This window comes from Cyprinodon tularosa, unplaced genomic scaffold, assembly GCF_016077235.1.
Source record: "Cyprinodon tularosa strain WSP-4 unplaced genomic scaffold, ASM1607723v1 ctg359, whole genome shotgun sequence".
NCBI classification, from domain to species: Eukaryota; Metazoa; Chordata; class Actinopteri; order Cyprinodontiformes; family Cyprinodontidae; genus Cyprinodon; species Cyprinodon tularosa.
In genome coordinates this window covers 1,028,066-1,052,479 of record NW_024039073.1, presented here as the reverse complement: position 1 = coordinate 1,052,479, position 24,414 = coordinate 1,028,066, and the positions used below count along the sequence as shown (strand labels likewise).

Sequence of the window (24,414 nt, the reverse complement as noted above, 5' to 3'; positions counted from 1 at the left end):
GTCAGTCCCAGAACCTGTAATGAACCCTGATAGTGCTCCAGAGGATGTGAAGGAATCAGAGCTTTTAAATGTACCTGATTATGACAGATTAACTGAATGTGACAAACCAACCGATAATGACAAAACACCTGATCATGGAAACTTACCAGATTGTGGAAAAGAAACTGGAAATGTAAGTCTACCTGAAGTGGATAACTTACCTGAGTTTGCAAAGGAAGGAGAAATCCAAATTCCAACAACTGAAGAAGACACTGACCCAAGCGAAGCAATTACAAATGAGACAAAGGGTAGGGAACCAAACCAAGATGAGCCTGTGAATGAAAATGGCACAGAAATCAAGGACACTGACATGGAGCAAAGTGTCAGAAGGTCAAACAGAGAGAGAAAGATACCCAAGCAGTTAACCTACCCTCAGTTGGGTAACCCCCTCATAAACATCGTACAGTCTCTCTTCCAAAGTATAAGCGAAGCTGTCACCAGTTCCATTGAAGTGCACGAAGTAAAAGTTGTTTAACTATGCAATATGCAAAAGGGACTTGCATAGAGTTAAGGGGGGAGGGTGTAACCCAGAGGTTAACAGAGCCACCAAAGTGTTAATAAAAACAACAATAAATGCTTAAGATAAAAAGTCAATAAATTAGTTCATATGGTAAAATATATCTAAAAATATCTAAAAAGTTTTATTTCATTTTACTGTATATTATTTGATTAAAAAACAAAACAAACAAACATTCAAAATAATTATTTACATTATTAAATGGTTGAAACCCATGTAGATTTCTATTAGGAAGGGGATTTTGTTCTAAAGCCTCTGCAGCAACTTACATCCAATCAGATCGTTGCGGGAATTCCCCATGTTGGTGAGACACACGCAAAGTGCTGCATTAAAATTAGCAGAGAAGCAAGTGGAGGAATTGAGTCTAAACCTGAAAAGTACATTTTTGGTACTCCAAAGAAGATACTTTTGTTTTTAACTCCAACGAAGGTATTTTTGTTTTCACTCCAGAGAAGATATTTTTTTTGTTTGTCGGTTTTGAGCTACTGGTGTTTTGCAAAGCAACCGGACTCTGTATTGATGGTTTGTGTACTGGATTAAACGGGACTTGGCCAACTTAGGTTGGGATGAAGGATTGTTGATTAGACACTGGATTTGGAAATTGGAAGATTCAAGATGGCGAGCCACCCTATGGACACAGTGTGAACTGTGCATGAGCCAGGATTGCACCCCCTGCTGGATGTTTCATGGTTTACATCTGAACTGGTAGGATCTTCCACCAAACTAGTGGATCCAGGTGGATAACATTGGACTGATAATTCAGAGAAAGAAAAACAAGCAGAATCGGAAGGAAGAGACTTTATTCTGTGGAATACAGACTTGTTCAGTCTTTTGCTGAATATTTTGAGTTTTGTAACAGTTTGACTGTATTTTATTTTCTTTATTCATTGTTTGGTTCCAAATGCTAAAACAACATTTTGTCTAAATTCAATGATACCTATACTAAACTAAAAGAGTTGAGATAAATAGAACTAAACTCATTAATAAAAGAGTTAAATAGAGAAATACCTTGAACTACCTTGAACTGAAGATTAAAATAGCTAAAGGTTGCAACCTATATTGATAGGACCCAAAAGGAATTAAATATCCTAAAATTAAACTAAGAAGGTTTAACACAAAAAGGGATTTATTCCAAAATAAATGTTAAATGTAAGTCATTGTCTTTTGTCCATATGTTCAATAACAAGCCGGCATTTAAACTTTACTCTCTGGTCTGTGTCTCTTATTTATCTTAAGTTTTATCCTACTCCTCTTAATCGAGTCTAGGTTTCTGATCTTGGTCCACAGAACTTTATCATACTATAGTGACCCTTGGAGGTGCTATACAGCAACAAGGACATGTCATTTAAGTACCTGGTTCTACTATGTTGCCAGGTAAGGCACAGTATAAAGGAACTTTATACATGTTTTCTATACTGTATACCTATGAGGCTGGCATAGAACTGCTCAGGGATGAGAATTAAAAGAGGATTAAATCCTCAGCTTTGTCTTAATATGATTTTATATAGAAATGTTTTAATGACATTGTCGGCCGATATCAGAAAGCCTGTCATGATACGATTTCCGCTGAATTTGAAATTCTTCAATTGATATGATGGGATCCCGATTATCTGTCAATCTATCACAATTATTTACACAATTTTAACTCACAAAAAACAAACATGACTCAATCATTTTATTTCTACACTCTTACAGGCATCAAGCATTTAAATCAAAAAAAGCATTTTTCTAAATACTCAGAAAAAGATAACATGTAATAATAACAAAGGATAATCTGTTCACTGTAGTTTAATTCGACGTGAATATCAACAGAAAAGTAAACCTTTACCATGGCAATGTGGATTGAGCATCTGTGTAATTGCACTGTTCATTATTTATTAATGTGTAAATCAAAGTACTATTAAACCCCTATAAATTATTGGACCTGTCAGCCAGCACCCTCTGAAATGCTGCGGTTGCAAAGAACACAACGCATGGTTCCTCTTACTTTCCTTCTGCATCTCTATGATCAGCTCTGTGCAAAGCTTGAAAATAGTTTTCACAGGCAATGCAAACCAACTTATTAATGTTCCAGCTGGGTTTTTCCATCTCTGCAAACACACTCACTCCAATGTATTTCATTAGATATGTTCTGTAGCTGTGCTTAAACCTGCCATTGTGCAACAATTTCTACAAATGATGTGCATTTTAATTCACTTGCAAAACAGAAAGGAATACTTTACAATTTGTAACCAACTGATGTTAACTATCATTAATGTTACATCAGCCAATTATTGGTTTTGGGGCTTAATGTGGCTTAGTTTTATCATTTGAATAAAACCACTCCTGCACACCAATGCCAAGAATTGTTGTGGTAGAATTATGGCAAGAGATTAAAAATGAAAGTGAAGGACTCAAAAAGACTTAAAGGACTGATAAGAAAGGCAGAGTGCGAGAGCATGCATGAGTCCATTTCTCCTCGAGCAAGCTACATTTAAAGGTTGCTCTTCTTATATCTCATACAATTTTACTGTGTTCGAAACATCCGCCCTAACCCCTAAATCCCTCAATCACAACATAGAGCAGGGACTTAATAGCGGACTATAGTGAACTCAATTAACTTATCATTCAGACAGATGATCACTGATTTTTGCTCCTTTGGTCAGGTAACTCCTCCTCCACCTAGCGGTGCCTGTGCCATCTTTGTTATAGTCGCTGCTGTCGGGTAGCAACAGCCTATGGCGACAGCGGGCTGCTGATACAGCAAATCCCACAATGCTTTGCTAGGAGAGCTTTCTGCGCAAAGCATTCTGTAATATATATCCCTCTTGTGAGGCCTTTCTTTTCTTCTCAAACACTTCATGGACACTTTTTCTCTTACGACCCCCTGCCATTTTCAAAGAACCATGGTGAGAAAGGTGAGCTTCTCACGAGAGAGATACGCCTGAAAGTGAGTACACAGAAAACATAGCTAACGATAAGCAGGTAGGACTACCTTACGTAAACCTTTCACCAGAATGATTGACAATTAGGAGGACCACTTATTTAGATGATTCACCTGGAAATAAAAGATTGTGCTCTATACATTTCATTCATCATTCATTAAACTGGCTTACAATCTTGTGTTCAAATATCATAAACTGATGAAATTATTTTGAAATTTGCAGAACTCAAAATATAAATTCTAAGTAAATTATATAAATAAGTCCTGATGGATTATTGAGGGTATTGATTTTTACAGTGTAGACAGCTCTGCAAGACACTTATTTTTGCAGTTTAGTATCAAAAACGTTGATTCAGGGACAGAGGCGCACCTTGTCAACAGGCAAACCAAGCAACTGCTTGGAGCCCCGAGCCGCTGGGGGGCCCCCGAGAGCCAGCTACTGTACATCCGGTAGATAAACAGCAACAGGCGAGCATGAAGTGGCAACGCTATAGTGACTGAGGAGATGCACAACTGCATTTAAAAAATTCCGATTGGATGGAATGTTGATTGACATTGGCTTTGGCCAGTCAAAATCCAGCCCAGCCCAGCCCAGGTGGATGACATCCCTTAATAAAAATGAACGTAGCCTAGCGAATGGGTGACGTTGTAGGCCTATCGTTCAGTAAATTGGAAAGCAATAATGTAACTAAGCTGAAAGAAAATGATTCATTTTCCATGTCTCAAAAGAGACTTTCAGGACTGGCGCTTATTTCTATAGAGTATAGCGTGCGAAGGTCTTTGGATTTGGAGGACTTAGTGTCTGCATTTGCACAAGCCAAGGCCTGTAAGCAGCAATTCTGGAAGCAGTATAGGACCTAGTGTTAATTTCGTTAACGAAAACTAAACGAAAATATTTTCGTCAACGCACATTTTTCACCAAACGAAGACGAGACGAGACGAAAATCCCCACTAATAAACAATAACTGGGAGTAAATCAGAAATCATTTTCGTGGACTAATAAAGACGAGACGAAAATGCAGTTCGGTAAATAAAGACTGGACTAAAATCTATGGACATTTTAGTTCACGAACAAAGACGAGACGAAAATTATATATTATTATTTTATGTTTTTTTCAAATCCTGTCTCGTCTCCTCCTCCTCCTCGTCAGCTCCCACACAGTGTGTGGGAGCTGAAAATAGGTATTACGGCGTAATACCTATTTTTGCGCGCAACAGCTCTACCGTAATAACAGTCTACGCGCAACATTTTTCGCCTCGGTAAAATCGGGGACATTTCCGGGGACAGCTTTAGCCGGGGACAGGTGGTCCAAAACAGGGACAGTCCCCGGAAATCGGGGACGTCTGGTCACCCTACCACACACCCACTTTCAAACCCGGAGCGGGCACAGAGTAGCCTACTCCGGGACTCGGGAGAAAGAGGAGACGTGATCTATGGACACATTTTCGCTTTTAAGTGGAGAAGAAACCCAAATGCTTGATTTTAGTGGAAGGGAAGGAATATGGCCACATGGTAGCTGGAAAAAACACAACAAACCTGAAGAGACACGTCGCAGTTCACCACAAAGACATTACGGTAAGTTAACAGAAAGATTGGTGGTGATTGTTTATAATGTAACATTAAATCAACGGCTATAATATCCCAATGATAAACTAACTAATGTTGGCTAATTTTCATAGCATTTAGTATCCAGGCTGGCTACGTTACGTTAGCTTGTTAGCACGTAGCGACGGTAGCCACTTGTTGATAGCATTGTATGTAAAGTTAAATTTATGCTAACTTGGATATGTTATACTGGCCGGGCAACTATAGTTTCTGTTAAATTGCAAGTTTGATTAAAGCAGACAGACGTTTTAGGTTATCTAGGAGCTGCAAGTGAACTATAGTTAACACAGAACAACTCGGCAGCTACATATGTACAGGTGCTGGTCATAAAATTAGAATATCATGAAAAAGTAGATTGATTTCAGTAATTCCATTTAAAAAGTGAAACTTGTATATTATATTCATACATTACATACAAACTCATATATTTCAGATGTTTATTTTGTTTAATTTTGATGATTACAAATGACAGCAAATGAAAATCTCAAATTCATCATATCAGAAAATTAGAATATTGTGAAAAGGTTCAAAATTGATGGCCCCTGGTGCCACACTCTAATCAGCTAATTAACTCAAACCACCTGCAAAAGCCTTTAAATGGTCTTTCAGTCTAGTTCTATAGGCTACACAATCATGGGGAAGACTGCTGACTTGACAGTTGTCCAAAAGACGACCATCGACACCTTGCACAAGGAGGGCAAGACACAAAAGGTCATCGCTAAAGAGGCTGGCTGTTCACAGAGCTCAGTGTCCAAGCACATTAATAGAGAGGCGAAGGGAAGGAAAAGATGTGGTCGAAAAAAGTGTACAAGCAAGAGAGATAACCGCACCCTGGAGAGGATTGTGAAACAAAACCCATTCAAAAATGTGGGGGAGATTCACAAAGAGTGGACTGCAGCTGGAGTGAGTGCTTCAAGAACCACCACACACAGACGTATGAAAGACATGGGTTTCTGCTGTCGCATTCCTTGTGTCAAGCCACTCTTGAACCACAGACAGCGTCAGAAGCGTCTTGCCTGGGCTAAAGAGAAACAGGACTGGACTGCTGGTGAGTGGTCCAAAGTCATGTTCTCTGATGAAAGTAAATTTTGCATTTCCTTTGGAAATCAAGGTCCCAGAGTCTGGAGGAAAAGAAGAGAGGCACTTCATCCACGTTGCTTGAAGTCCAGTGTAAAGTTTCCACAGTCAGTGATGGTTTGGGGTGCCATGTCATCTGCTGGTGTTGGTCCATTGTGTTTTCTGAGGTCCAGGGTCAACGCAGCCACATACCAGGAAGTTTTAGAGCACTTCATGCTTCCTGCAGCTGACCAACTTTTTGGAGATGCAGATTTCATTTTCCAACAGGACTTGGCACCTGCACACAGTGCCAAAGCTACCAGTACCTGGTTGAAGGACCATGGTATCCCTGTTCTTAATTGGCCAGCAAACTCTCCTGACCTTGGTATTGTGAAGAAGAAGATGCAATACACCAGACCCAACAATTCAGAAGAGCTAAAAGCCACTATTAGAGCAACCTGGGCTATCATAACACCTGAGCAGTGCCACAGACTGATCGACTCCATGCCACGCCGCATTGCTGCAGTAATACAGGCCAAAGGAGGCCCAACTAAATACTGAGTGCTGTACATGCTCATACTTTTCATGTTCATACTTTTCAGTTGGCCAACATTTCTATAAATCCTTTGTTTTTATTGGTCTTCAGTAATATTCTAATTTTCTGATATGATGAATTTGGGATTTTCATTTGTTGTCATTTGTAATCATCAAAATTAAACAAAATAAACATCTGAAATATATGAGTTTGTATGTAATGTATGCATATAATATACAAGTTTCACTTTTTAAATGGAATTACTGAAATCAATCTACTTTTTCATGATATTCTAATTTTATGACCAGCACCTGTATGCTAAATGCTAAAACGAACTGAAACTATTTATCAGGATAAGACAAAATAAAAATAATATGCCACACATAATTCAGAGCAACTTTAACCTAGATTTTCATATACAAAATAGTCATTGCTAGGGGAACCACTGCAGGGATGTCTTTATTTGGTGACATAAAATGCTGCTCTGTTTATCTGCATATTACTATTACAAGGACATTTGATTTGAATTGGCATCAATATTAATACAACCAAAATGCATGCACACCTAAAAATGTCTACAATTTATTCCTGCATAAAATGATAGTTAGGTTGTTTGTATGAGTTTGAAATGGATTGTCAAATGTAGTTTTTATAGAGACTTAGTTTTTGTTAAGGAAAAAAAGAGACCTATATGCTACTTATACACTTGGAATTCGTGTTATGCTGTGCATCTATCCTGACATTGTATTCATTTCTGTTCCAGATTAAAGATACACCACCAACAACAACAACCTACCAGCCACCCAGAAACAATGACAGGCCAGCTAAAGCTGGAAGGAAAGCACTTTTGTTGTATCAGTTGGAGTTTTTTTTTTTTTTTTTAACAACATTGACCTCAAATCTATTTATTTTATTATTCAATGTGAACTAGCTTTAAACAGCCAGCACTTGTGTAAAGTTCATAAGACACTTTATTTTATTTATTTGTTTCCTTTGCCAGGTGTGTTTTATTTGTTTTAATGCAAGCATTTGTGTTTGTGTTCAAAATAAATATGCAAATATTGTCAGAACATCTTCCATGTCTGCATGTGTTCCTTAAAATTGTGTTTTTTATTAAAAAGATGAGAGAAAATGTTGAAATAATTTTAGAAAATCTTAAACGTTATCTGCTGACAAAAAAGTAAAAGGTTAAAATTATGTCCTGACTAAAACTAGACTAAAATGTTGACAGTTTTTGGTGACTAAAACTAAACTAATAAAATCATGTTTTCTTGGACTAAAATAAAGACTAAAATGCTCTGACTTAAGTCGACTAAAACTAGACTAAATAAAAATGCGATGATGTCGACTAAATGTGATAAAAACTAACAAACGATGCTGAAACTGGACTAAAACTAAAACTAAATTTAAAAATGGCTGCTAAAATTAACACTAGGACCCCAATAATTTCACTACACTTACTATACTTTATATTTTGTACAAAGTTTATATTGGGTTTTTAAAGTAATTTACTGTTTTTTTTTTATTATACATTTATTTTAATTTATTAGTTTATTCTTTACTTTTATTCTTTTATATTTTCCAAAATAACAAGGTTGTTCATGTTTAGAACATTTGGAATAAAAAAAGTTTTATTTAATACATTTTTCTTTGGTGTCAGATTATTTATAGCCTAACATAATGGTGATGAACACTGGTCAGGAGGGCCCCCTAGGATTTTTTGCTTGGGGCCCCCACAGACTCTAGAATCGCCTCTGTTCAGGGATGAGTAGTCCTTTGATATTGAATTTGTTGTGGTAATGTGAAAAAAACTGAAAAGGTTCCAGGGATATAAATACATCAGTGTGGTAAAATCATTCTAAAGCTTTATCAGTCAAAATGCTTAGAAGAAATTTAAGGGATGCTGGGAAAGAAGAAAAGCCCATTATTAGAAGTGAATGTTAATGATTTTTTTTAATATTAACATCAGATGCAAAGGAGAGTTAAACTTACAGAAATACAGATATCTCAACCAGCAGAAAATAAAGCACAGGCCAGATAGACAAAAATCCAAAAGCTAATTCTTAAGGTTATCTGATAAAAAAGGCGGTCTGACAGACAAGCAGACATGTTTGCGTGTCTAGCTGAAGACGATGACTCACCCTCTGTCCTGTGGCCAAACTGCAGAACAAGGACTTTGGACCTTTGCCGGACCGAGCAGGCAGTGTTGTGTTTGTCACTGTGCATTTATGTCCCTCATTAAATAACAGATCAGTATAGATAGAACTGGAATGGCTGCATGTTGAAGAGAGGCCTGACGTGACCTCCTAATATAACCAAGAGGACACATTTCAGGATGACACAAAGATACCCACCAGGGGCAGCTGTCAAATTCCATCTTGTGTTCTTATTCTCATGGGTAATACATATACATGTATGATTGTAGTACTCTCTTTTGGCTTCAAAAGACCTCTGACCTTTTTCTGCCTGGAGGCCTTAAAGGTTCAGCAGCGGATACTGCCAGACTATTGAGAAAAAATAGGTGCTTCTGTAAATTCAAAATATAAGCATATATAAGCAATGACAAGTAAATTGTCCTATAAATAAATATGATAATGATGATAAGTTAAAATGTGTCATTGCTTCTTCCGTTTGTATTGTGCACCAAATTACCATGTAAATTTTAGTAGTAATCTCATATGTTGCAGCAGCAGGGCTACAGCTTTTTCTTCATGATGAATATTCAAATTTTCCTTCTGCAACATCTTTTCTCCTTTTGAAAAGGTCAGCTGTCACATTCTCCTACTACAACCCCCATCCCCCTGCCCCTCTTTACCTTTTTATCTCTGAAATTTTCACCAGTCCCTCTACTAACTAGCCTTTGTATTTGCTTTACTTGCTTTGCATCTCACTCACTAGTTGGTTCTCATTTCTAGGATTATTCTAAACTGATTTGTTTTGTTTTTGTTTGCATTGGAATTGCTTGCGTACAGTGAATTTTGAAAAGCGGAGAAGGAAAGGGGCTCTTAAAGGGGGGCTGCCATGTCCCCAAGTGGTTGGAGATTTGCTTGTGATCTGTCTTGCTCTGCCAAATGTTCTCAGTACATCTATCATGCTCTGAACAGCTGTAAAAGAAAACGAAAGATATAACACATTCAATTCAATTCAGTTTATTTATATAGCACCAATTCAAAACACCTGTCATCCCAAGGCACTTTACAGGGACAATTCAACCAGATCAAACAGTCAGATTGGTTCAAAGTTTTCTATCTGGATGGATGGTAAGGAAAACCAGTTGATTGCCTCGACTCATTGACTTGAAGGCAATCCCTCACACCAAGCATGCTTGTAGCGACAATGGAGAGACAAGGAAGAAACCTCAAGCAGAACAAGGCATGAGTTGAATATTTTCTTATGTCATTTTTGGTTTAAAGGAAAAGACCGGTCAGCAAAGAATAATCAACTGATCATTATTTATACCGGTACCTAAAACTAATATGTTTGCGGTGATTTAATGAATTTAGCATTAATCAGTACAAAAATAAAGACAATGATTTTCGTCACGATCACTGGGTCTAGGACCGGACATTTTTGCCCAAATATAGTGACACCTCACTCCTGACATCTTCCGGCAGTGACGTCACGGTGCTCTAAGCCTTGCGCCATTCTCCCCGCTTTACAAGCAAAATAAATGGTAACTACTAGACACTGCTGCAATCACCAACAATTATTTAAGATTTCAAGAGGACTTTACCATTGAAATTCGCGAGAGCTATAGATAAGCATGCTCACGTGCATAGCAATTGGATGTTGTAATAAATCGGGTAAAAGTGAAAAGAAAAATTTGTTATTTCACCCTTCCAATTCATGATCCTCCACAGACGGGTTCGTCTTTGGATTGCCAACTTGAAGAGGAAGGATTTACAATTGAACTTCTGGCCAGAGAAAAAACATGTTGGCAACATTCCAAAGAAGAATATTTTCAAAATGACTTGGATAATAGCGCATTGTGACAAACAACAGATACAGCACTGGGACTTGCTCAATAGCCAATACCGCACCGTGACATCACAAACCAGGAGGTGGCATTAGTGTTTTTTGACAAATATGGATGTCTCCAGTAAAGCACATTCAAATGAAAATTAATCTTAATAAAAAAAAACATATTTTTTTCAACAGTATGCAATAATTTCATATTTAAAGAACTTTCAGGAATTTGAATTCTGAATATGACTGGACTTTTCCTTTAATGAAATAAAGACCTACAGGCCTGAGACCAAGGGAGCAGAACGTTAACAAACACATACAAAACAATCCCAAAAATAGAGCTAGGATACATACATTCATAAAAACAATAAATATATTCATCAAAAGAAAATTGCTATTGAAATCCCTCTGCTGTCGAGGGCTGTGATTGCAGCTTAATTGGGTTTTTTTGGGTGTTTTCCTTGCCACTGAGGCTGTTTATTTCCTGCCTGAGGATGAGAGGATTCGTACGGGATAAGGATTGCTCACCTGATCACAGTGTGTTCACACTTATTTTTTATCTTTCGCAGGAGAGTTCTGTTTTCTGTTTGCTTGTGATGACGCTGTATGCCATAAAAAAACACACTATATAATTTACTCAATAAAGCAAAGGTAACAATTTGATTAAGTAAATTTACTGAAATCTAATTTCAATAGCCATGAAAAATATTCAAACTTAAAATTGTTCTGTACAAAAGCATGAGGCTGTGATCTATATGTAGCAATGAGCTGTGTTAAAAACTATACAAAAACTCCAGTTGCTTTCCTGACTTTTTAACAACTACTCAGCAGGGCTTCATAGTTAGTCCAAATCAAAAAAGCTGACTTTTTCAAATAGAAAATAAGGAAACATAATTATGTTCAGTTATATACGTTTGATAAGAAACTAATTGTTGGGAGCTGGAGAAATCCCATCTTTCTCCAGCAGAGTCCGCCGTGGATCCTCTGAGGGAGCCTCCTGCACAGCTGCAGCTCGTCAAGATCATCAGAGGATCCACTACATAAGCTGTCTTCAGACCTTGCCTCAACGCCGCAGTGTTGTTCCAGTTGGTCAGCGCTAAAGCCTAGATCTTTGAGTATCTCCATGACTTTGAATCCAGGTTGGATTCTAACCACTATCTTTGTGTTTCCAGGAAACCCGTGTCTCCTCCGTGAAAGCTCAGGAAGAGCTAACCTGCCGAGCCGACCCTCTGAGCCAAACCCTGAAGATTCTCTGAGAACCTCCAAGCAGCTCTGGACCAGAGCTGGGAATCCAAAGCTAAGGTCTGTTCAAGCTAGACGTGAGACGCTGAAGCAGCAAACGGACTCTGCTGATAAACACCTCTCCAGAACCAACAGTGACTCTCCCCAAAAGAGAACCTCAAGAACCCTCAAGGTACAATCAGAGCTCACTTGGAAATCAAATCCTGTCAGCAGTCCTTAACCGCTCTGTCTCTCACGCAGACTCCGGTGAAACCAGAACCCAGGCCCGAACCTGTCTTCAGTACATTCTGTGTGTTGTGCATAATAAACGTGTTAAACTTTCATCCTTGTGTCCGTCAAGTGGTGTTCTGCATAATTGGGTCTCCATTTGAGAACCCATCATGACAGAACACTGCGGCCAAACTCAAGGCCCAGCAGAACATCTCCGTCAACTACTGGAGGAGCGGGATGCCCAGATCCACAGACAAGTTCAAACTCTGAGTGAGTTAAATTCACAAATTGATTTTCAAGATCATCTAGTCCGTAATATCTCTAGTCGACTGAACAATGCTAACATTACCCCATCCCCACAACCATTTCCGGGTCCAGTCCCTCCTCCGAGGTCACCAGCAGTGACGTCATCAGAGTTCCGCCCTAGTCTACCAGAAAAATTCTCTGGCAAGATGAAAGATTGCAAAGGATTTTTATTTCAGTGTCGTTTGATTTTCATGAACTCCCCTGGTTGTTTTCCCACGGACCAAAAGAAGATAACATTTATTCTCTCTCAGTTAACAGGGAGAGCCTTGGAATGGGCTCAGGCCAGATTTGCTTCCGACGAGAGCTTAAACTGCTATTTCTCAGACTTCATCTCAGAATTTAACCAGGTATTCAATCAGGAAACTGACCAGGCTATTGATTCCAGAGCCCTTTTCAGCCTTAAACAAGGAAATTCTTCAGTGGCAGATTTTTCCATAAACTTCCGGGTTAAGGCGGCAGCTTCCGGATGGAACCAAAGCGCCTTGAAGGGAGCCTTCTTTATGGCATTAAATGAACAGATAAAGGATGAACTAGCAACCCTCGACGAACCTGCTTCCCTCGAGGATTTAATTCGCCTCTCCATTAGGCTTGATAATAGGATCCGAGCCAGAAACAGTACTAAGAAGCAGAGTAATTTCTCTCCTTCCTCTCTTAACGTGACTGTGTGTTCTCCCTCTACAGAGCAGATGCCCACTCAGAGGTCTAAGTCCCAGTCTCTACCTTTGCCTGTTCAGGCCTCTCATTCGGGGAAAAGGGATTTTGAACCTATGCAGGTGGGACACACTAGACTCACTCCCGAGGAAAGACAGAGGCGTTTCCTAAGTAAACTATGTATCTACTGTGGCGAGAGTGGACACTTCATTGCCTCCTGCCCGGCAAAATCAAAAGCCGGGGCCCGTCAGAGGATCTGAGGAGTCTGGCGGGCCAAATAAACACAACAAAATCTCCTCGTTTGTTGCAACGCTCTTCTGTGATAACCAGAGTCTCTCTTTCTCCGCTTTCATCGACTCAGGCTGTGAGCGTAACCTAATCGACTCTAACCTCGTCCAGCAACTCCAGATTAAAACCGTTCCTCTCTCTCAGCCTCTCAGTGTGTCCGCCATAGACGGAAAAAGACTCCACCGTGTTACCCACCAAACCCAGCCCCTCGAGCTACTTCTGTCAGGTAACCACCGAGAGACAATAACTTTCTTTGTTTTTCCCTCTGCATGTTCCCCGCTGGTCCTCGGGTTCGAGTGGTTGGAGAAGCATAACCCTCACATTAATTGGACTAAACGTCTTCTGGAATCATGGTCCACTACGTGCCACGAAGCCTGCCTTCGTTCTGCTGCCCCTATGGTGGGGCCTCCTAGTGGTGGGGGGGAGATGGACTCTCCTGACCTTTCTTCAGTTCCCTCTGAGTACCATTACTTAGCCCCTGTCTTCAGTAAGGTCAGTGCGACGTCCCTACCTCCACACAGACCATACGATTGCGCCATTGAACTTTTACCTGGTGCACCTCTTCCTAGCAGCAGATTGTATAACATTTCCAAGCCCGAAAGAGAAACAATGGAAAGATACATCAACGAATCATTAGCTGCTGGAATAATTCGCCCTTCATCCTCTCCATTGGGCGCCGGTTTCTTCTTCGTGGGCAAGAAGGATGGTTCCCTGAGACCCTGTATTGATTATCGAGGTTTGAATTAGATCACAATTAAAAATAAATACCCACTGCCTCTTCTCGCCTCTGCTTTTGAACCTGTACAGGGTGCAACAGTGTTTTCCAAACTGGACTTAAGAAACGCCTATCATCTCCTTAGGATACGAGAGGGTGATGAATGGAAAACTGCCTTTAAGACACCCTTGGGTCAATTCGAATACCTGGTGATGCCCTTCGGTTTAACAAACGCTCCTGCCTGCTTTCAGGCTTTGGTTAATGATGTTCTCAGAGATTTCCGCAACGTGTTTGTTTTTGTGTACATTGATGACATTCTCATCTATTCCAAGGACCTTCAGGAACACAAGAGACATGTCCGTCTTGTCTTACAGAGACTACTGGAAAATAAACTGTTCGTGAAAGCCGAGAAGTGCGAATTCCATCAACCTTCAGTCACCTTTTTGGGGCTTGTGCTCGAGGGCGGCCAGGTAAAACCTTCAGAAGACAAGATCAAAGCAGTTTTAGACTGGCCAGTTCCTGAAAACCGAAAACAGCTACAGAGGTTTTTAGGGTTCGCTAACTTCTATCGTCGATTCATCAGAAACTACAGTCAAACCGCCCTTCCATTAACCTCTCTGACTTCCATTAAACGAACTTTTCAGTGGACTCCCGAGGCTCAAGCCGCCTTTGAGAAACTCAAATCCTTGTTTTCTAGAGCTCCCGTTCTGATACAACCAGACCCCACAAAACAGCTCATCCTAGAGGTGGATGCTTCTGATTCTGGGGTTGGAGCGGTTCTCTCCCAGAGGCTCGACTCTGATCAGAAGATACACCCATGTGCCTTCTTCTCTCGTAGACTCTCTTCCGCAGAACAGAACTATGACGTGGGTGACCGAGAGCTCCTGGCTATTAAGTTGGCGTTGGAAGAATGGAGACATTGGCTGGAGGGAGCTGAGCATCCGGTTCTTGTATGGACAGACCACAAGAACCTGGCTTACATCCAGTCAACCAAGCAGGCAAATCCTCGCCAATCCAGGTGGTCAATCTTCTTCTCACGTTTCAACCTTATCATTTCCTACAGACCCGGATCCAAGAACGTGAAGCCCGATTCTCTCTCTCGTCTCTACTCCGTCGATCATCCAGAGACACCTGAACCTGTCCTTCCAGCTTCATGTACCATTGGAGTGGTCAACTGGGAGATAACGGATCTTATCAACTCTGCCCTAGCCACAGAACCAGATCCAGGTACCGGTCCGCCTAATCGTTCTTATGTCCCATCTTCTGTCAGGTCCCGTCTGATCCAGTGGATGCATGCCGCCAAATTCACCGCTCATCCAGGAGTGAGTAGAACAGTTGCTCTCATCTCCAGGCGCTTCTGGTGGCCCACACTCCACAAAGACGTAAAGGAGTATGTGTTGGCTTGCCCCACATGTGCCCGCAACAAAGCCTCACACCAACCTCCTTCAGGCCTGCTTCAACCACTACCTGTTCCCTCGCGTCCTTGGTCCCACATTGCCATTGATTTTGTCACCGGTCTCCCTGTCTCCCGAGGTATGTCCACCATTCTAACCATTGTTGATCGTTTCTCGAAGTCCTGCCATCTAGTACCCCTCAGGAAACTTCCCACGGCCTTCCAGACAGCCCAGCTACTTATTAAACATGTTTTCCGACTTCATGGCATTCCCCAGGAAATCCTCTCGGACAGAGGTCCACAATTCATCTCACAGGTATGGAAGGCTTTCTGTTCTGCTCTTGGTTGCAAACCATCCCTCACTTCAGGTTACCACCCTCAATCCAATGGCCAGACAGAACGTATGAACCAGCAGCTGGAATCCACCCTCCGCTGTCTCACCTCCAATAACCCCTTGGATTGGAGTCAATACCTCCCGTGGATAGAATACGCCCACAACTCTCTCCGTTCTGCATCCACTGGACAGTCCCCATTTCAGGTCAGTCTCGGATATCAACCACCTCTTTTCCCCGCAGATGAGAGAGAGATATCGATGCTGTCCGTCAATCATCACATTCGCCGTTGCCAGAGGATTTGGAGGGAAACCATCGCCACACTCAATCAGTCATCAGCATCTGCAAAACGTTTCGCCGACGCCAAGAGACGTCCCGCCCCCGAGTACTCAGAGGGCCAGGAGGTGTGGCTCTCCACTCGAGACATCCCGGGGATGTCTCGAAAACTCTCCCCGAGATTCATCGGACCCTTTTAGGATTTCTCGAGTCATCAACCCCTCAGCTGTTCGTCTCCAGTTACCTCAGTCCCTCCGGATCCACCCCACTTTCCACGTGTCCCAGATCAAGCCTGTCTCCTCGAGCCCTCTGTGCCCTCCGTCCGACTCCCCACCACCCGCCCTGGAGGTCGATGGCCATCCGGCCTTCACAGTGCGCCGCATCGTGGACTCCCGTCGACGAGGTCGCGGATGGCAGTACCTCGTCGACTGGGAGGGCTACGGACCGGAGGATCGCCAGTGGGTCCCAGGCTCGTACATCCTCGATCCGGCACTCATCGAGGAGTACGAGCGTTCCTGCCCATCAACCTCTTCCGGACCGCCAAGGGGCGGTCGTTGAGGGGGGGGTACTGTTGGGAGCTGGAGAAATCCCATCTTTCTCCAGCAGAGTCCGCCGTGGATCCTCTGAGGGAGCCTCCTGCACAGCTGCAGCTCGTCAAGATCATCAGAGGATCCACTACATAAGCTGTCTTCAGACCTTGCCTCAACGCCGCAGTGTTGTTCCAGTTGGTCAGCGCTAAAGCCTAGATCTTTGAGTATCTCCATGACTTTGAATCCAGGTTGGATTCTAACCACTATCTCTGTGTTTCCAGGAAACCCGTGTCTCCTCCGTGAAAGCTCAGGAAGAGCTAACCTGCCGAGCCGACCCTCTGAGCCAAACCCTGAAGATTCTCTGAGAACCTCCAAGCAGCTCTGGACCAGAGCTGGGAATCCAAAGCTAAGGTCTGTTCAAGCTAGACGTGAGACGCTGAAGCAGCAAACGGACTCTGCTGATAAACACCTCTCCAGAACCAACAGTGACTCTCCCCAAAAGAGAACCTCAAGAACCCTCAAGGTACAATCAGAGCTCACTTGGAAATCAAATCCTGTCAGCAGTCCTTAACCGCTCTGTCTCTCACGCAGACTCCGGTGAAACCAGAACCCAGGCCCGAACCTGTCTTCAGTACATTCTGTGTGTTGTGCATAATAAACGTGTTAAACTTTCATCCTTGTGTCCGTCAAGTGGTGTTCTGCATAATTGGGTCTCCATTTGAGAACCCATCATGACACTTATTTGAACATTGCACTGTTTTGTTGCACGGGTCTCTGGTTCTGAATAGTTCAGCAGAGCATTTAATTCCTGACACATCCACACATTGCGATTGCTATCTTTAGGTACATTTACTAGATCTTTACAATTGCTACTATAAATAAGTAAGGATTTTCACATTATAATAAAGTTATTATGTATTTTTTCTTAATATGTAAAAAATGATTTTCAAATAATCTATCAAAACTTTTTTCTGGATATGATACCGAAGGTGAGAACAGATTCTATAAGTGAACAGTGCAGGATCAAAATTGTTTTGCTGCAGTTTGAATACCTGCTGTGTTTTGAGCTGAAGGAGGCACTGGAGGGTTTCAGTGCATTTGGAAGGACATCGGGGATACTTATAACATCCCGGCTATTCAAAAAAGCTGATATGTATTCACCACTCTCTCTCTGCCCACACAGTACAACTCTTCTGTCTTTATGACATTAAGTTCAAGTAATTTCTTGCCAAGATTTGCAACCATGTCATTAATGAGAGCCCCTGTGTTTGCCATTTGGGCTACCAAGTCCATGTTGTCAGGACTGGCTCCACAGTGAGGTTACTTACCCTGTGCCTGCAGTCGGGTGGGGGGACGCCAGTGCCTGTCTGCCGCCTGGGCTCGGGTGGCTGACTTGCCTTATTTAACCTAGGGTGATGGACTGCCTGAGTATTGATTACCTGGTGGCAATGGGTACGAGAGGTCCATATTGATGTTTGGGGCCTGGAGCAACCGTGATTGGCTGTAGGCGGGGTGGGCATTTTCAGCAGGTTGGCTACTGGCTCTGGTGTCTGTGGGGGCAGGAGTGTGACTTATGGGTGAGACACCTTGGGGAAGGTGTCCCTCTTGGGGGCGGGTCTGGGTCAGAGTTTGGGGACAGACCTGGGCTGTACTTATGTCCTCCTCCCTCGGGTGGTGTCCCAGCTTTTTTTTTCTTTAGAGCCCAAGCTTCCTGCCCCCTTCCCACACTTGATGGCTGGGGTTCTCCATCTGGTTCTGGGGACCCAGGAGTATAGTGTATGTATGAGGAGTGTAAGAATGTGTTTAGTGTCTGCTCATGTCTGTGTCTCCACTGAGGGATTGTATACGTATTTAGCTAGGTATTAGGGAGAGATTTTGGGAATGTGAGTAAATGAATGTGAATTTGTCTACTTGTCAGGTTGAGTGTTTGCCTCCCCACTCATCTAATGAAACATCTTAGGCCCTTCTCCTATTCCTTCTTATGCTCCCTGCGGATGAGGGGTGCCTGTGTCTGCAGGCGCACTGATGGTTCTCTAGGTGTGGGGTTGGGTACTTCAGTTGCCACTGTCTTATTCTTTGTGGCTGCCCGGCCAGCCCTGAGCCTCCTGCCCATGTGGGATCCCTGCTGGGGGGGGGTGTGCACCCAGGGCTTGGGCCCCTGGGTTCTAGCATGGGTCCACCTTTGGCATGATTGGCCACTAGTGGAGCCTGTGGGCTTGCTGCTGCGGCCTTGTGGCACCCAAGCACTTTGGCCTCTGGAGTCTGGCCCCTCAGGGACTTGGTCCCTTTGGGATATGGTCCCTCTGGAGTCAGACCCTGGATGTTCTGGCAGGTGTGGCCATCCCCATGTCTGCCCTCCTTGTATCCTAGTGATGTAGGGTGCCTTTGGATATCTGGAGCAAAAGTTGGCTCTTCGTCGGTCCTGGACCCATTTGGGAGGGTGTGGGGCCACCCAGCTCTCATATAGAGCATTTTTCCCTCTGAAGAAGCTTTGTAAGTATTTCATATATGTGCATGCTCGCAAATACATACCACAGGACTTTGGTTCCAGGTGTTCACAGGTACACACTAATATTAAATACTAAGCTGCAGCTACAGATAAAAAACACCTTAAATAATATTGTGTAATTACCGTAGGTTTTCTTTCCACATACATTACAAGCTATTTTGAAGTTTACTTTGGTTGCCTGTACTCTTCTTTTCACTGTTGTTTTGTTCTCCGTTTTCTTTCCCTCTCATCTCATACAGGTGTGGAAGTAGATTCTAGGACCCACTGTACTGTTTATTTTTGCTGATTGGTTTCATTTTCTCTCTTTTTAATCAGCTTCTCCCTCTTTCCTTTCTCTGTCTTTTTCTGTCTCCCCTTTCTTATCCCCTCTCCCTTTCTCACCTCCCTGTCCATCTCTGTCTCCTCTCCATCCATATATAAGTACCAAGAGGAACTTTATGGAACAACTATAATGGTCTGCTTTGAGCACCTTGCCTCTGAGTCCATCCAACCCAGGTTTGTTTGAGTTTGCCCTTTAGGGTAGAGCTCACCAGCTGCCTACTATCAATAATGGTATGGGTTATTAGTCAGAATCTTGTCTTTTTTTAAGACTGTTTTGCCTTCTCTTCCAAAGTTTGAGAAATTACAAAGAGACATGTGGTTTTATGTCACATCTATTTCATATACGAGGTAATTAACTACAAAACTATTTATCTTTGGGAGCTATTTACCTGGGACATATTAAAATCTCTTTTTAGAGACATCTGAGTCTGGTTGCAGGTGCTTTTGCTAAATTATAAGTTTAAACTTGAATTCAGACTGTAAAACAACTATACTTAACTCTAATAGAATGTTTTATGAGTAAATGTGTTAACTTTGATATATATTCATGAGATAGAAAGAGAAAGAAAAAAAAAAGCAGAATTTAAAGTATAAATGAAATACAGCTTTGCAACTAAGATTTTCTAGATCTAGATTAAATGAAACCCCTCACTGACCCTGATGGAAGAAATTGCAATTGTCTAACAAAGCTGTACTTGCAGCAGTTATTGGCTTTTAACCAGATAAATTCAAGAGGTTATAGGCAATGTCAATGTAATTGATCGAGTCACTAAAAAACCTTTCACCTTGTTACTACATTTCCTGGTAAACTTCAATGTTTTTTTTATTTTTTGTCCCTTTATGTGCAGGTTCATCTGTTCAGCTTTGCCTCACATGTCTAAATCGAAGCAGAAAACACAGCCCCAACCACTCCAGCATGTCTGCTTTTTGATAAATGGACCCCTGTACATTTTCTAAGATATCTTGCTGCACAGCTCTTCACTTATTCTGTATCTCCCTATACCTGATAGCACTGGAAAAAAAAAGGTATGATTCTAAGTACTTACTATGTTAGAATTAAAACCAGTTTTAATGCATGTGGGATGCTGCTGAAGACAATCAGTAGTTGCCCACACATCTGATTCCCATAAACCTTGATGGCCCCCAGAAATAAAACACTGTCAGGGGATATACATTATGTAGGAGGTGCCACACACACACACACACACACTCAGACACACCCCCATAGACATTGTTATCTAGTACGTAGGAGGAAGCTGTCATGTCGACTGTTAATTATCGATAGAATGTGAGGCTAACTTCAAACCCTAAACACTTTTTGTCTAAGAAATGATCTCAAAAACATCTACTGCCAACTGTTATCTATATAACCACACAGTGAAAGCTTTTGTTCTTTCTGGGCAATTGTTTAAAATAACAGTGGTGTCACGACTCAAATGGTACATCATGAAAGATGGCTTTGGCATTGCAACCTGGCACACATTAAGCTACAAAGTCTCCCTGATGCATACGTAAATCTTACTTGGGACGATGTGACCATACAATAATAGAAAAAGAGAGGAAATACATTTAGACTAATGCACCCCGCCTGACAGAGTGATCCCAGGGAAGCTGTAAAAGATTAACCGATTGGCAGTGAGCGAGCTTTCGCACAGTTCCTCAGCTGTAGATGGGAAGATTTAACACCAGGGTGTTTGTCAACACGTAAACGCTTGAGAAACCATGAATATCTTGTGATGTTACAGTAAGAGGGAGGAGAGATATATGGAGAAGCCATGAGCCAAGCTAAAAAAACATTCTTGTTGAATGAGTCACTTGCCTTTGGCCTCTTTGGCTCCACAAAACTTCTTTTACAGTATTCTGAAAATGACGAGGTTTCTGGAGCAGAGGAAGAAAAATGTTAGAATGCAACTTCAAACACCTCGTCTCTCTCGACATTTTGCATAGACTTTGCAAATCTGCATTTTACCTTATTAATAGACAAAATCGAGCAGAAAGTACTCAGACAGTGTCTGTTTCAGGCATGTGGGTCCTTTTAATAGAAAATTTTAAAGAAACATTATGTCACAATGATTTTCCAGTGTTGGTTTAAACTGATTTTATTTCATTCTTCTCCTTGGTTTATATCCTTTCCTTTTGTTTATTGGATTTCACCTCCAAACTTGTAATACTTCCTACCTGTTTTCTATTCACACAGTAACAGAGTTAGTCTGCCAAGGTATGTGTTTACATTGCAGTAACAACGTATTTAGACCTCTACAAATTTACAAATTTAAAAGCTTTAAATGTATATATATATATATATATATATATATATATATATATATATATATATATATATATATATATATATATACAATCCAGTATATCTTTGGGTTACCATGGAGGCTGGATGCAAGCAATTGGACAGACGCTGCTTGGGTCTCAAAAGATTTAACAGAGGCTTAAATGAATCTATATTCCCTAAACACGAGGGATTTGAGTTATTTTCTCTACATACTAGTAGTATATACATAATTACAAAAACAATCAAAACAACAACAACAACAAAAAACTTCTCATTTGTTAGTTTCAATCTGTTGCTCTCCACTCTACAGTTAGCACTGAGATTTCAACACCCCACGGCAAAACCCATCCAAAACCTGTCCAGTAGTGTGCACATCAGAGAGAAAAGCAGCCATTCAGCAATTAACACAACAGCACCTCGGCAGCCCTGCTAATTAGGCTTTCATATCAAAGCGTCTCCCTGTAATTATGGCACAAACTGGTTGCGCTGCTCCTGCACTCCCCTGAAACCCTCATTAATCTTCAGCTATGCTCTCCAAAAGCTCAGTTCAGAGCTGAAGCAGAAGAGAAAGCAGGAGGGAGAGATGCATCGGTTATTAATTTGACATTGTAAAATGTATTATTTTGGAACTAAGCAATAGCCTATTTATATATATATATACATATATATGTATATATATATATATATATATATATATATATATATATATATATATATATATATATATATATATATATATATATATATATATATATATATATATACACACACATCTAAATATATATTCAAAGTTGGATATATAGATTCAGACACAGACATGGTATTTTTAAGTATTATTCTCTTCTTCTCCACTTGCTGCTTTAATTTGTTCTTCAGAACCACTTGATTTCCTGTAACACTACGTAGTTGGCAATTGTTTCAACCTGTTCAAGAAGTTCCTCTAATTCCTATCAATAAACTTCTGGGAAGGCATTTGAATTTTCACCCTACGGGTTCATTCTGTGTGAACTGTCACTAAAGTTAAACTAGCATCCAAATATTGATTAATTGAAGTTGTGTAAAGGCTCTTCTTTGAAGGGTTTTAATGAGATGAAGAAAAGAAAAACAAGAAACATAACCTGGAAGAGCTTGATAAAAAATAAATAAAACCACCATAAAATATATTCAAACAGTGAGGAAAAGTCATGTTTTATGCACTTTTCACTTAAATTATCTTCTGCTGTGGTGCTTTGTTGAGACCCAACACTTTATAATCTCTAAAATTGTAGCTATTGATTTACTTTTGATTTAATTACCTATTTGAGAGGAATTGTTTTTGCTGCATGGCTGGATACAATACAAAGAGAAGAAAAGGTAATCTAATAAAATGGTAAGAAAGTGGTTTCTAATGCATCGGCAGCAATATGAAGAATAGAGATATGAAAGTGAACGAGCATCCAAGAGGCAGTTTACTGTGTACTAAAGCACAGAGCTCTGCAAAATTACAGAATCAAAACACAAATCCTAAATATTCTCATATTCCTACTGTGCGAGCAGAGTGAAACCTCGAATTCAAAGGTTTGGAAACTTTGCGATGATCAGCACAGTAGCGCAGTTATCCAACATTACAAGTGTATAATTAAAAGTAAAGGTCAGATGCTTCTAAGCTCCTATTCTGGAGCTGAACAGTACATCACAGACACTGAAAAACATCTCAAGCTGGGGATCTTTAAACAACCTCTGAAAGAATGAATCCATTCAAAGCTGTAGATGGGGAAACTCCTAGGGGTATTAAAAATACCTTAACCTCTACACATTTATTTTACAACCAGAAACATTAATGCTTTGTTGCGGTTTTCAAATATTTTAAGTGTTGTGCGCCCCCAGGTTTGTGCATCTACAGGCTGACATTTTGCCTGTTTCCTGGGAGAAAGCTCAAGTTATCTTAGATTGGATGGAGAGCACCTATGAGCATCCGTTTTTACATCTGAAGACAGTTTCTCGATATAGTCAGGTGTAGACTTTAAAAGGTCCATTCTAATATTTTCCCTATGGTAGGTGAACCTTCATGAAAGTCTCCTATCTCACCTGACCAGAGAGATTTTCCAAATGCTCTTCTGTCCACTAATAGGACTGCTTATGGCTTTCTTCTTGCCACTCTTACATAATGCCCACATCAGATTTGTGAAGTGTACAACTAGTAATCTACCACCTGAGCTGTCCATATCTGCAGCTCATCCAAAATTATGAAGCTCTTGGTTTGTTCTTTGGTTAATGCTCTTCTTCTTTGTCATGGTGGTTGTTCAGTAATAAACAAAAATCTAGTGGATTTAGGCTGAACATAAATGCACAACATTGTAGATAATTTTCTTTCTACTCCAGTATTTAGAAATACTTTGTCTCCCATATAATATCTGATAAAATCTATTGAGATGTGTAGCTGTTATGTAAAAAAAGGTTTTGAGGTATCTTAGTGCCAAAGGGCAAATGCCCTTCTCCATATATTTTGAAATACCTCTTTATTTTAAGTTTTCTATTTGTTATCTGCATTTTTTGGAATAAAGGACAGTTCTTGTGTTTTTTTCCCCCCAGATTATTTCTCTCTGCAGACATCAGCATACTGCAGCATCAAATCTCAGGGCGTAAATCGATAGGCGTTTAATTTGTTAGGCGTTCTGGTGTCAGCTTTACCCTTTTAACATCTGGACTGAAGATGGATGAAAGGGATTAAAA

The 24,414-nt window shown here is 40.9% G+C and overlaps 1 long non-coding RNA gene across 1 annotated transcript; it reads left to right on the top strand.

The window, feature by feature from the left end:
- The first annotated feature begins 18,989 nt into the window (after positions 1–18,989).
- LOC119790241 lies at positions 18,990–20,360 on the top strand. Its single transcript, XR_005281697.1, has 3 exons — positions 18,990–19,078; positions 19,516–19,589; positions 20,264–20,360. It is a non-coding gene; the product is annotated as an uncharacterized LOC119790241 (long non-coding RNA).
- The last annotated feature ends 4,054 nt before the right edge of the window (positions 20,361–24,414 follow it).